Source organism: Amblyomma mixtum, chromosome 2, assembly GCF_055824585.1.
Source record: "Amblyomma mixtum isolate Tamu chromosome 2, ASM5582458v1, whole genome shotgun sequence".
NCBI lineage: Eukaryota > Metazoa > Arthropoda > Arachnida > Ixodida > Ixodidae > Amblyomma > Amblyomma mixtum.
This window is the reverse complement of record NC_143013.1, coordinates 195,207,728-195,222,037: the sequence shown is the minus strand read 5'-3', so window position 1 is coordinate 195,222,037 and position 14,310 is coordinate 195,207,728. Positions and strand designations below refer to the sequence as shown.

The following is a 14,310-nucleotide window of genomic DNA, read 5'->3' as shown; positions in this document are numbered from 1 at the left end:
ATTGTATAAGGATGTGTGCGATGACTGTTTCTCTGTTCCTGTGTACTGAGCCTTGTACAGGGGCTATCCGGGTGAAGATGTATTGAAGCGGTTCAAAAGGATGCCAGTTTCCCCAGGAGTAAAAGCATCTTACCTTTGGCTGCATACAGGAACGTTGTCGGTAAAAACATTTCTTGAGGACAGGGTTTTTTTTTCTGCCATGGGGGTCACTTTGCTTAATATAGAAACAGCCTGAGACAATGGATCATCCGTGTACTGTGCGAAGTCAGTGCACTTTAAAGAACCCCTGGTGGTCGAAATTTCCGGTGCCCTTCGGCATCCTTCATAGCCTGAGTTGCTATGGGACGTGAAACCCAAATAATCCAATCCAATCCAATTCAATAGACGATGTTTTTCTACACTTTAGGGAAGGGGTTTATTTTTGGGACGTGCTGCAAAGAAACCTTAAGCAAGACTTACCGTTAGATATACATAGCATCAGGTTCCTATCAACAGATAACGAAGATGGCATACCTTTCGATACCGTCATGTTAATTGGTCTACACAGCCACTGGCGGTCCCGGATGGTTAGGTTTCATTTAGACCCCGATGCTTGCCCTGCAAGGCTCTACTTTCGTGAAGGTATGCATGCCTGTGTTGAAATTGCACAAATTGAATTGTACAGTTCCAGAATGGCTGTCAAGATTAGAGCCCTTGATCCATTTGAGAGAATTTTAACACGACAACATCATCCCACCTAAGGATGGCAGCATCCTTATTACTAACATTACTACGCGAACATTTGGCTCTAAGCTGGCTTGATTGTTCTGAGTAGAATTTTGTACTGTCTCAGTGTCCGGGAATAAAGAAAAAAAAAAGCTCAGTCGGTAGAGAATGCGACTCTTAATCTCAGGGTCGTGGGTTCGAGCCCCACGTTGGGCGTGCTGGTCTTCTTTTTTTCTGTCGCGCAGAAAACGAACGCACCAATGTGACTTTTTATTGCGCCCTTCCGTCGCCTGGCTGATTGGCCTTCTTAGCCTTTGGAAAACGCGCATTCAAGACCGCAACGTTGAACCTGTTGTTTCGCCCAGAATTCATTTTAGCCGTATGTTGTCGCAGGTAACCGACAGTTACAAGGAATTGGACTTTTTACTGGATTGGTTTCTTCTCCTGATACACTGCATATTGTGAAACGGGAGACAGAGCGCAGGATGGAGCGAGCTTTAATGGCACCCGCAAGTATGGCGACCAACCCTTCGAAGAAGAACATGATCTGTGATGATGGATATGTACAGATGAAGACGAAGGTCGCATGTTGTGCTTTGAGCGATGATGATGGATATGTACAGATGAAGACGAAGGTCGCATGTTGTGCTTACACTTTCTCCCCTTGCGTACGAAAGCGACCGGGCCGGGCGCAGATTAGAGCACAGTAGGGCGACGGGCAAAGGGTTTTAGGCGGGAAACATGAACAATCTCGGCACCTCGGCAAAGATGATCATTAACAGGATGAACAGGGGCAACGCGATAGTTCACCGGGGACGTTTGTTCGAGTACAGTATACGGACCAATATAACGGCTAAAAAATTTTTCACACAATCCCGGGGTACGCACCGGAGTCCACAGCAGTACCTCATCACCAGGGTGAAAAAATATGGCACGGTGGGAGAGATCATAGGTGTTTTTCCGGGAGGCTTGGGAGGCGTCGGTATTCAGGCGGGCAATGGCACGGCAGTAGGTAAGACGAGAAGTAAACTGTTCGTGAGAGAGTCTGGAAGAGGTTGAGGGGGCGGAGAAGAAAGACGCTTCGAGGGTGAAGGTAGGTTGACGTCCATACACAAGGAAGAATGGGGAGAAGTTGGTGGTTCTTTGCACGGCACTATTGTATGCAAAGGTAACGAAAGGAAGCATGGTGTCCCAGTTGGTGTGGTCGGGCTGGATGTACGTGGCTAGCATATCGGACAGCGTGCGATGAAAGCGCTCTGTGAGCCCATTGGTCTGAGGCTGATAAGCTGAAGAGGTTTTGTGCACGGTTCTGGAGGCGTGAAGAACTTCGGCAAGGATGCTGGAGAGGAAGGACTTGCCGCGGTCACTAATAAGGACACGAGGAGCTCCATGGCGCAGAAGGATGGCGTTCAGGAAGAAGTGGGCGATCTCCGAAGCAGAGCCGGAAGGAACAGGGGCCGTTTCAGCGTATCTAGTTAAGTGGTCGATGGCAGTGACGATCCAACGGTTGCCCGTTGGTGTTAATGGTAAGGGACCGTAGAGGTCAATACCAACGACTTCAAAAGGGGAGAAAGGACAGGGGAGAGGCTGTAGAAGGCCCGCAGGGGCAGACGTGCTCCGTTTACGACGTTGGCAAGAGATGCAAGACGCAATATATTTTCCAACAGCGGTTGAGAGGCCAGGCCAAAAGAAACGGCGCTTGATGCGGTCATAAGTTTTCTGAAAGCCTAAGTGGCCAGCCGGGGGGTCATCATGAAAGGCCTGCAAAACTTCTCGGCGAAGAGAACGGGGTACGACAGGCACCCATGAGTCACCGAAGGGGCTGTAATTGTGCCAAAGAAGGATGTTGTCGACTAGCTTGAAAGAGTTAAGTTGGAGACGTAGGCGGGCATTCGGTGGCCGCGTAGCGCCGCTCAGACGGTCGATAAGAGTCCGGCAGTAAGGGTCGGCCCGCTGCGCTGAGGCGAGATCGCCAAGACTGGGAGCTGGCATCAAGTCAATGGGTGCGGCGGTCAAGGTTGAAATAGCCGTCGAAGGGGTAGTTTGGCAGTTTGAGGATGCGGAGGACACGGGTTGCGGATGCGGAGGTTGGGTTTGGGCGAGGGGACAACGAGATAGCGCATCGGCGTCCTGGTGTTTCTTGCCCGATTTATAGGTGACGGTAAAGTCATATTCCTGGAGACGGAGAATCCAGCGGCCGAGGCGGCCGGACAAGTTTTTCTGCGAGGACAACCAGCACAGGGCATGATGGTCAGTGACAACTGTGAACTGGCGGCCGTACAAATAAGGGCGAAATTTCTGAATGGCCCAGACAACAGCGAGGCACTCTTGCTCAGTTATCGTGTAGTTCTGCTCCGATGCAGTCAGTGTACGACTGGCGTAGGCGATGACTTGCTCGCACGAAGAGTGCTGCCGCTGCAGAAGAACTGCACCAATGCCGTGTCCACTGGCGTCCGTGTGTAAAATCGTTGGAGCATTGTCGTCGAAATGTGCCAGTATCGGATCAGATGTGAGAGCCTTCTTTAAGGTAGTAAAAGCGACCTCACAGGCCTCAGACCAAACAAACGGCTGGTCAGCGCTGAGGAGCTTATGCAAAGGGACCGCAATAGAGGCAAAATTGCGTATGAAGCGCCGGAAGTATGACGCTAGCCCCAGAAAACTGCGCAGGTCTTTCACGCGCGATGGGCGAGGAAAATGCAAAACTGCAGCCACTTTGTCGGGATCAGGCTTTACACCCTTCTGGCTAACGACGTGACCAAGTACGTTGATAGAAGTGGAAGCAAAGCAACATTTCTTGGTGTTTAACTGTAGGCCCGCCTCAGAAAGTGCGCTTAATACTTCATCGAGACGAACAAGGTGTTCAGAAAAAGTCGAAGAAAAAATGACTATGTCGTCGAGGTAGCATAGGCACGTTTTCCACTTCAGGCCTCGGAGAACGATGTCGATCATGCGCTCGAACGTGGCCGGAGCATTGCATAGGCCGAACGGCATAACGTTGAATTCGTATAATCCGTCGGGAGTGGCGAAAGCAGTTTTTTCCTTGTCGGCCTCATGCATTGGTATTTGCCAGTATCCGGATCTTAGGTCGAGACTAGAGAAAAACTGTGCACCTTGTAGACAGTCGAGGGCGTCATCAATCCGAGGCAGCGGATAAACATCTTTTCTAGCGATCTTGTTAAGGGCGCGATAGTCAACACAAAAGCGTACTGAGCCATCCTTCTTTTGAACCAGAACAACAGGCGAAGACCAAGGACTCGAAGAAGGGCGTATGATGTGGCGCTTGAGCATGTCGGCTACGTTATCTTGAATAACCTTGCGCTCACTAGAAGACACACGATACGGGCGACGGCGAATGATGCACGAGCCATCTGTGTAGATGCGATGCTTAGCTGCGGTGGTTTGGCTCAAGGTTGTTGCCTGGGTATCGAAGGAAGCAGCATGCTTGGTCAAGACGGCAAGCAATTCATCTTTTTGAGTCGGGGTGAGACCGGGGCTGATAGCAGCTGAAATAGATGCAGAGGCAGAAGCAGGGGTCGAAAGAGCGAAGCTTGATGGGGCAGAGGAAAGAACGGCCACAGGTTGAGTGGTATCCACAGAAGCGATGGCTATGCCTTGACGCAGAAGAATGGGTTCCGGCGTAGTGTTGAAGGCAGTCAGTAGTGAAGACCCATTGGTGAAGCGGAGCAGGGACGCGACGAGAAAGATGCCCCTTGAGAAAAGACGGGGGCTTGGTGTGACGAAAACGTCCCCAGCGTCGACGTGGGCAGAAGCAACAGAGAGCAACCTTTTAGTTATAATATGTTTACTATTATGTTCCTGCCACGTGCGCCAACCTAGGTCCTCTATAAATAGTTGTTTTTGTGTGTGCGCGCGCACACACACACACACACACACACACACACACACACACACACACACACACACACACACACACACACACACACACACACACACACACACACACACACACACACACACACACACACACCCTTTCTGTACAAAACCATGTAAATAAATGCGATGAAAGAAAAAAAGAAGCCCGGCTAACTTAGTCGGTAGAGCATGAGACTCTTAATCTCAGGGTCGTGGGTCGCCGCAGACTAATATGCTGGAAAGTTGCTGTGTGTAGAGCCAAGAATAAACAGCAATACCTTTGTCAGCTCGGAAGATGTCCCGGGTGCCCAACAGTGAGCGATGCGCATAGTTGAACTCTCATTAAAACAGTCTACCCAACGCCAAATAGCGGATATTACTGGAAGGTCAAATAAGACTGTGAACCGTATCATCCAGGATTATAGGGATTAAGGCCGCATCGGCGACGCTCCACATAAGCTGCACCCTCGAGCGACGACTGCAGCTCAGAACAAGAGCATTCTTGAGGCCGCGCGGGGAGCCCGTTCAGCACCGCCAAGGAGATAGGTGCTGCTGCTGGTGTGTCGGCGAGCGTGTCTACAGTCAAACGCAGGCTGGCGGAAGGAGATCTGACGAGCCATGTGGCGGCTCAGAAGCCGCTCCTGACGGACGCGAACAAGATGGCACGACTGAAATTCGCAAATGAACACGTCGACTGGACCACCGACGACTGGAAAACGGTAATATTTTCCGACGAGTCAACATTCACAACACGCTGGGACCAAAAACAGAGAGTTTGGCGCCATGTCTATGCCCGCCACGATCCCCGTTACGTCCAGGAAGTGGCATCAAGTGGCCGCACTACGGTCAATGTGTGAGCAGCTGTGTCCCGAGATGGACTTGGTGTCCTCTATCGTATTGACGGACACCTGACATCGGCAACCTATTGTGGCATACTTGATTATGTCATGATTCCCTACGCGTTGGACGGCCCTTTTACTGAAAGAGATTTCCTCTTCCAGCATGATCTCTCACCTGTGCACACCGCAAAAATTGTTGAGGAACTCCTTAACAAGCGAGGAGTACGATGTCTAGAGTGGGTGCCCAAAGGAGCCGACCTCAACGTCATTGAAAATGTATGGGGAAGGATGAAAGTCGAGCTCTGCAAAAGAGGACTGCATCGATCATCCACTGATGAGCTATGGAAGGCAGTAGAAGAGGTATGGATGCACATCCAAAATGAAGCAGGTTTTATGGAGAATCTGTACGCGTCGCTTCCGTCGAGGATGCAGGAAGTGATCGCCGTTCAATGTGCGATGACGCGACACTGAAAAGTGACGGCCGCATTTTTTTTTCCTTTCTGGGTGTACGTGGCATTTCATTTTCTGATTTCATCTTGAAAGTGCAGTTATCGGCGCCAATAGCTTGCTGTATTATATTTGCTACATCGCTTTACGTCTGCGCTGCAGTTCTTGTGTACTTGCTTGTATAGTCCAATATTCCTTTACAATTTGTTAGCTTTTATTTTGGTGCACAACTCATTAGTTTCTTCCTAATTCTATTGTGATAGCAAAGCAAATGGTATGCAGTATTCACACTGTATAATATATTTACTCTAGGGATAATTTTCACTTTATGGTAGTTTGCTTTCTATTTCAGGGAAGAAATATTACAGTTGTCAATGCTATCTCTTTAATTACTTCTTTGACTACGCCATCTGTGACTGTAGCTGTAATCTTCAGTCGCAAAAAAATAAAAGAAACAAAAAGTCATGGAGCTTCGGTGTTCACTCAAATACCAAAAATGTATTTTAAGGAAAAAGCCTTGCTTTCCCTAATTGTCAACAGAAGCTGTCAGCATCGGCGGGGTTGCCCAGGAAAACTGCTCCCCGAAAATTGGCGTGATGTCAACGGTTATTGGTCACGGTTATGGTTCACAAGGCAGTATATACGCCAAAATATAGTACTGATCCAGTTTAGCCTCCTGATACACCTCTTACTCCGCAATAATCGACACCTTAATTCATCTCAGGCTTTCGCATTCACAGCAAGCAAGCTGTCCTAATGCCAATCAAAACTTTTTCATTCAGACTGAATATATATCTCAGTGATCACACGACCCTTCGAAACGCCAATTAGGTACCATAGTAAAAAATGCCCTGCACAAGGCCTTGCGATCACGCATCTTGGAAAAGTATTTTCTGGTGCTACTTTGCATGACCCGACTGGGGACAAATGCATTCCCGTAACGTCTGTAATGATCGGCTAAGTCGGGGCTTGGGGCCTTATATATAGAGCACAATAAAATTTCGATACCATTTAACACACCTTAAGAAGGCGCGGTGTGTTCTGGAGCAATTACACATGAGGGAGGTTTGTGAAGGCGACCAGACGCGTGGTCCCAGGAATGACCGCAAGTGAACACAGTAGGCTGCTGTGGCCAAATTCGAAATGTTGCTACAACGGAGAACGGCGGTGGTAGCATTGGCAACGCTCTGTCGCATTACTATACCCGGACCATGCAAACGCTCTGTTGAAAACTATGCGTTGCCCACGTCGCAGCCGCTTCTGCCTTTGCGCCAGACGCCAACGCGTTCTGTCAGTGCTGATATCATGTCAAACGCAAAGCCATTCTCGATGATGGAAGCACTCAGTCTGTGGTAACCAACTTTCGCACGCCGTGCCTCGGCGGTGGAAAAGGCGCTGCATAATCTTGCAGTTTCTTCCCCAGTGAAAAGAAATTGAACAAGAAAAAAATGACGTGCCGTTCAGATGATCGGGGCTAAGCCGTTACAGCGCGCTTGCTGGAACAGCTCCACCCTCTCCAGATAGTTCGAAAAAATGGCGCGATCGGCGCCACTGTACCAACCGTGCCGAGCGCCCGGCCACGCGCTCGCGCGGTGTGGCTTATACTGAGCGCGATAGTACTCTATTTTTCTTGAAAAATACAGAACATTTTTTGCTACTTGTCTGCCAAAAATATTGTGTAACATTCTGTTTTCCGTTTTATGATGTCTTTCTAGACCACTATTTTTATTGTCATTAACGAAATGCATGTGCGAAAATTCCATTTCCTCCTTTCTGTTTTGTGTTTTTCTGTCTTCGTTTTAGCTAGTTAAAATTTTGTGTAAAACTTGTTTTTTTGCTGTACTTTATGTATGGATTATGCCTTACGGACTATTTGTGGAAAATATGTTAATCACTGAAAGCAGCTCAGAAGCCGTTTGAAATACGAAGCTCTGAAGTCATATTATTATTACCACAGAAACTTCGTTCTTAGGCAGTTTTGATTCTTGCAGGTTGCACCCTGGTGCCGCTGAAAAATATCCGCAACTTTTATGTATATCTGGGAAGGAAAGGACGGGTTTGTGATTACAATAAACAATATTGACCGCTTTGGCGAGATAATAAAAATAAATATGTTGAGATAGTTGGGACCTTTACAATAAAGTGCTAGAGTCTGAGGTTCTTGCTAGGATAATATCTTGTAGCCTTGATTAAGCGTCTCATCTAAGCTCTTACAGAGTAGTATTACACAGAATGAGGAAAAAGTTTGTCCTTGAAGAAGGCATGAATCCAACACTATTCTAGGCTATAACGACGGTCGTGTGTTGTAGAGATATTTGGGCGTACTGGTCTCTTCGTTTGTTTTCTGCTGTGCCTGAAACATCAACCTGTTGGCGATTATGACATCTTCGGGATAGCTAAGTGAATTCAACTGGCGAGCGCCGAGAGAACCAACTTGCTAGATATGTCCCGAGAGAGCGCTATAAGCGACCCATTTGGGCTGTGGAAGAGGGAACATCCAAGAGACGGCCAGGATTATAAAATGATGCTGCTTGATCTGCCAGAAAGTTGGGTTGTTTTTAATAAAGCTACTTTCTAATCTTATTTTATGCTAGGCATTAACCTATACGCCCTGGCTCACCTGAAAGTAGTTTCTCAGGATTTAGTCATGGGTAACTTCCAAATGAAGCCCGTAAAAAACTGCGCTAGCAGCCACAACAACAACTTTAAGGTAGGCAGTTTATAGGAAGCATTTTTTTTTTGTCGTAAATTCAACTGGCAGGCTCAAGAGCTCGGCCTGATAGTCGAGCTACATGCGATTGCATCCATGTCGCTTTCACTGCCCACCCTGTAGGCCAGATGCCCAAAAAAGATTTGATGCAGGCGCGTTGAAGGAGCGTGTCCGAGCTTCAAATTCACGTGCATTGCCAAACTCACTACGTTTTCTCTGTCCTATCACTAGTCTTTTTAACTCGCGTACACGCACACGCACGTGGGCACGACAAACACATACACGGGCACGCATGTACTGTGATCACTGATTCTGCTGTCCCTTGAAAATTCGCTTGCTAAGATATGGCGCCGCCGAGCAGGGGTCGCAGTAAATTTTTTCCAAACGGTACGGCCGCTTTTCGATGGAAGCGAAGTGCCGAAGACGCCTGTGTACTTCTGATGCCACTGCAGGATAAGCGACCACAGGACATCGAAATTAGTCCTGTGTCAGTCATATCCGCTATGATGCCTCCCATGCATCACGTGCACCTACGAAGCGGTCAACTAAACATGTCGTACAACGTTCCCTTCATGCACAAAAGCACCATGTATGATAAGGCTGCGTCGGCTATGAGACCAGTTATACTTTTACTCCTTCCAAAATATTCTTCCAAGAAAACAACATGGCGTTTCCTTTATTTCATATTCAAAGCAGCGTGTATTAAGCACTCGGAAGGCATTATGGAATATGTAGTAGATTGCATATCTTGACCTCACATTATTCAGTTTCCGTTATTTAATAGTCAAAGCCGCATGTATTAAGCACTGGGAAGGCATTATAGAATATGTAGTAGATTGCAAATTTCGACCTCACGTGGAATCAGACACCATTTATTTTCGCACTAAATGAAGCACGCGCAGCCCGGGTTTGCCTTACATCGCAAAGTGCACTGACCTCAGAGGTCAGAGGAACACACGACGATGAAATTACCGGTGCATCAACACAGAGCCACATCCTATGCCATTTGTTGCTTTTTACTTAAACTGTCACTGCTTCGCTGCGCCCGACCGTTTAAGCGGTCACGTGATAACGAAAAGAAGGATACGCGGCTGTCACCATTTCATCTAGGGCGCCGCCATCTTGGGGAGGTGGCGCCGTCTATGTTCTGTTCTTGTCCCTAGCGCCATGTTGGTATGCGCGCACGCATTTGTGCTACGCTCACGGTGCAGGACGGCGGTGCCGCAAATTGACCTGTCGGAGCTTCTGATTTATTTTGTCTGTTACAAAAGCGCCTGGGTGACGAAAAAAGCTTTTCGAGCAAGACAAACACCGTTTTTCTGAGGGATGACCGGAACTTCGTCGGATTATGGGGCCGGAAACACTTCCACCGTCGTTCCGATGATTGACCAAGGTAAGCGAAATTTGTTTACGAGTTGTTTGTTTACTCTAGTGCATAGCAACGGTCGCACCGCTGGCTACGACGGCGGTCGAAGAAGCGACACAGGCAGCCGCCAAGCTTCTTGTATGCTATCTGATTGAGTTCGATAGACTACGATTACCAGCCAGCATGACAGTCACGTCATGAATGTTTACGTTAGCCGCACTTCACTTTGCTTAAGTGCGCCTGGTGTGCAGATGCGAACTTTATTGTTCGACCACTCACGGTGACAAATTCTTTTCGTGATAGATAACCCGAATACGTACAGTTCACAATTTCAGGTAGGTACTACAGGGCACTTCTCAGCGAGATACGCGTCGTGACAGATTCAGGCGCTTGATACCTGGTGTTATCTCTGTGTTTCGGCGCATTATCACTTTGAGATAAATGTTCGCCTACGAGCAGATCTAGTCGGTAGGTGCGAGAATGTTTACTAAGCCAGAGCGCGCAGGAACCGAACGAAAGCACTGTCTACGCTAGTTGACATCGCGTATGTCACCGTCGCTTGCTTGGGGGCTTGGCCACCGAGCGAGCGCGAGCAATGGTCGTTCTCGCTGCCTCGCCGCTTTTTTTCTTGTACGTGTCCACTCTTCACTCGACGAAAGAAAAGTGTTGCGGCCTCAAATAACTGTCACGCTAAACAACGAAAGTTACTTTAGAGGTTGCATGGGTATTTGCTACGCGGCAGAAGAAATTCGCCACGCCACCTCCACCTCGATTGTGCTTTGACGAGCAAGCGCGTTTACGGTCGTCATTAAGCACGCTACGCGTCTTCACACAAGCTTTGCAGGCTTTGGTATCTTGACAACTGGTGCAATGAGCACACTGTTTTGCTTCTGCCAAGGCCCGGTTGTTCGCGGTAACAACATTGCTTACTCGGCAGTGCTGTAATACCGCATATTATTTGCTGTCATATTTAGCATGCAACAAAAATTTTCGAGAGGCCTTTTTCTGCTTATCTGAACTATCAACTTCCATTGCTCTGATTTTGTGACCTCCATATTTGTCTGCAGGTGGCAAGATGTACAGTAATCCAAGCGTTGTCACTGACTGGAGTGACGACTTAAAGAAGTGGCCACAAGTCCAGATGCCACACATTATATTTTACTTGCTTGAAAAGAAAGCATGTGACCTCAAGGAGGTGAAACCATTCAGGAGCATGGAATCCTACTCATATTTGCAGAGTGGATGGGTAGGGACAGTGCTCGTACATACAGTAGATACTGAAATGGCATGGCTGAAATGCCAAGTACAGGCATCACAGTGTGTCAAAGTGCTTCACGAAGCATGGGTGTGCTGCGGCAAAAGCGGCGAGATTATAAATAGTGGCTGCTCTTGTATGGCAGGGAAGTGAAAAGTGTGCAGCCATGTGGGTGCATGTGTTGCTGGGGAAGATTGACCTGGCTGCATCTTCAGGCCTCACCGGGGAAGCATGCACGGATAAAGCAGCTGCTTGGAATCGAGGCACGAAAAGAAGCTTGGTGCCAGCAGCCTTGGAGGATATTAACTTCAAGTTGCAGAAGCGGACAATTGACCAGGAGAGGAAGAAAAATCAGCCACTATGTATGCCCCGCATCTTCGACAGCAATAAAGATCTGGCAGAGTTTTACGAAAACTGCCCTTTCAAGGATATTCTTAACATTCCCGATAAGTCATTTCCTAGATATGTTTCTGCAATATTATTTTATTGAATGCATTTATGTTAGCTATTCTGCAGAAGTTCTGTGAAGATTTTTCCATTCTGTTTCCCTATACTTTTACAATACTATGCGCCCTGTTAAGTGGATGCCATCAGCATATTTTAAATGTCACTAAAACAACTCCTACCAAGAATTAAAAGCCGCATACTGTAGCCAGCCAGTATAACAAGCAAGATTTTTCAGACAGTCAATCACTAAGGCACTCCACCTGCATGGCAACAGATTTGATGTACGGTGCATGAAAGTTAATTTCATATGTTTTGACATCAGGGACTCTCCTTCATGCAACAATGACAGCTGTTGTGCGACAACCACCTTCAAGACCGGCTCAACCACCAATTGCTGAGCATGCCTCTCATGAGCAGAGTGAGAAATTGCCAGAAGCATGTGAATTATGCAACAGATTCTACCTTAAGTACATAGCAATTTCTACAGAGGCAACAGTATTGTTGGGGGCAGCCACAAAAAATCAAAATGGCCACTTATGGCACACCTCACGACGAGTGCGGTTAACAGCTTCGAACATCAAAAGAGTGCCCAAGAGGCAGACGACACCAACAGAAAAAGCCCTGTTGTCGCTAACTGCTCCCACATTTCATGGAAGTGCTGCAACACAACACGGCTTGCGATATGAAGCCGTTGCTCGACAGCAATTCGAAGCCACCTTTGATTTGTCAGTTTCATTGGAAGGCATTCATGTATGCAAGGATGAGCCATGGCTCTCTGCAACACCTGATGGCATCTTAGCGTCCTATGATGCAATCCTCGAGATCAAATGCCCAGTAGTCGAGGATTGTAGAGACTTCATCAGCACTGGGAAGTATGATGTGAGTCTAGATAATGGAACGTATGTTCTAAATGAAAATGGACCTAACGGCTATTATGGCCAAGTCCAGTTCACAATGCTGTGTGCCAAGAAGAGTCTATGTTTCTTCTATGTATGGTCCTTAAAATGGGCCATAGTTAGAGAGGTTCCTTTTGACGCGACATATGCGGAGCAGACGATGCAAAGGCTACGAAAATTTTATTTCAGTACCATGCTGCCCCGTCTTCAAATTATGGAAGCAGAAGGCAAACTTGACCTTTCAGAATACAAACAGATTTTAAACCTCTGATGTCATTGCAGTCAGTCTTGTGGTTCATTCACTTACAGCATTCTGTAACAAAATAAAAAAAGAACTTCAATGTCACTTTGCATGAAAATGTTTATTGCCTTTCACAGCACTCCTGATCAGTCCTCGGTTAAACTTGCTGAATCGACTTTTTTGCTTCCAGAGGATTGTTCAGCTATTAATGGCATTTTAAAATTGCAGACGCCTGCACATACAAAGACCATTGCATCAATGGTTTTTTTGCATTTGATGCTGAGAGCCAATTTGAATATGCGATAAGTTTTTATGCGATTTATCGCCCTCTCGACGTGTATCCGCACTGATGCAATGCGCCGTGTCTGTGTGACCTCCTGCTCCGACAGTTGATGTTTTCCTGCAAGCAAAAAAATTCAGCATGATGCATGTATTCTCTTGAACCTCAACATTAAAAAGAAAGCTACTTGTTACAGATAAATGTAGCAAACCACAATGTGCCAGCCAAAAATGAAAAAGGAATGCCGTTTTAAAAACACTCGTTAGCAGCGCTACTGGAGCAAAGATTTATGAAGCTTTGTGCCAAACAACCGCTAACCACAACAGCACTGTGCCCACTGAACAACTGTTGAAATAGGAGCAAACAGCCTTTAAAACCTGGTGATGCATTTCTAGAAGGAAGCTTTCCTTTTTTATCATTAGATAAGTTCTGCAAGATTGTGCCTCGTTACCTCTAGTAAATGCTGGGGTATTCAGCTTGACTCCCTGGGCCTCGAGGTAGGGGTCCAAGGTAAAACCTCTATCGGCCATTATCACATCGCCTCGAACAAGGTACTCATGGACACCGCACTCCCTAACAATGTGCTTGTCAGAGGCACGTCCCCCAAAAGTACAGGACACAAACATTATGTACCCACAAGGGGCGATAGCAATCAAGAATTTCACTGTGTTGTGCCCTTTGTAGGAACTGTATGTTTGAGCTTTTGCTCGTTGTTTTTTGGCCTTTGCAGAGCAACCTCCGTGAAGTCAAAAATGCAACGAGTGTTTTCATAGCCATTCTCTATGAATGAATATGGCATGCTGCTTTCAATTCCAGCTTTCGGCAGCCAAATCACATAATATTTCATAATTTCTTTCAGGCATTCTAGAGTGCTATTAAAGATTTTGCAGAGAGACGAAACAGATATTCTAAACCTGAAGGAAAGGTCTCTGTACAGCAGGCCAAGCCTGAGGCGCATAAGTGTCAAAAAAAGCTGGTCCTCCAATGCTAGCCGTGACTGCGGCATTGGAATTTTTTCCAGACAAGTCAATAAGGTCCTGAAGACATGGTTAGACACCCCAGTGTAAAAAGCTATGTCTTGACAAGTCATCTGTGATGGCATCAGCACTTGCTGCCGTAAAGTGTAGGTGTGGTCAGCCAGAGAGGGGTCTTCCCACTGCACACTGTGGTCTCGTGTGCAGACCTGGAAATGCAAATATTTAGACACACTGTATCAGTAAGCCATACATTTTGAAAGTGAAATAGAGAGTG

At 47.1% G+C, this 14,310-nt stretch overlaps 1 pseudogene; it reads right to left on the bottom strand.

Annotated features, from left to right (window-relative positions):
• Positions 1–13,413: 13,413 nt before the first annotated feature.
• On the bottom strand, positions 13,414–14,149 carry LOC149362036 (uncharacterized; annotated as a pseudogene).
• Positions 14,150–14,310: the final 161 nt, after the last annotated feature.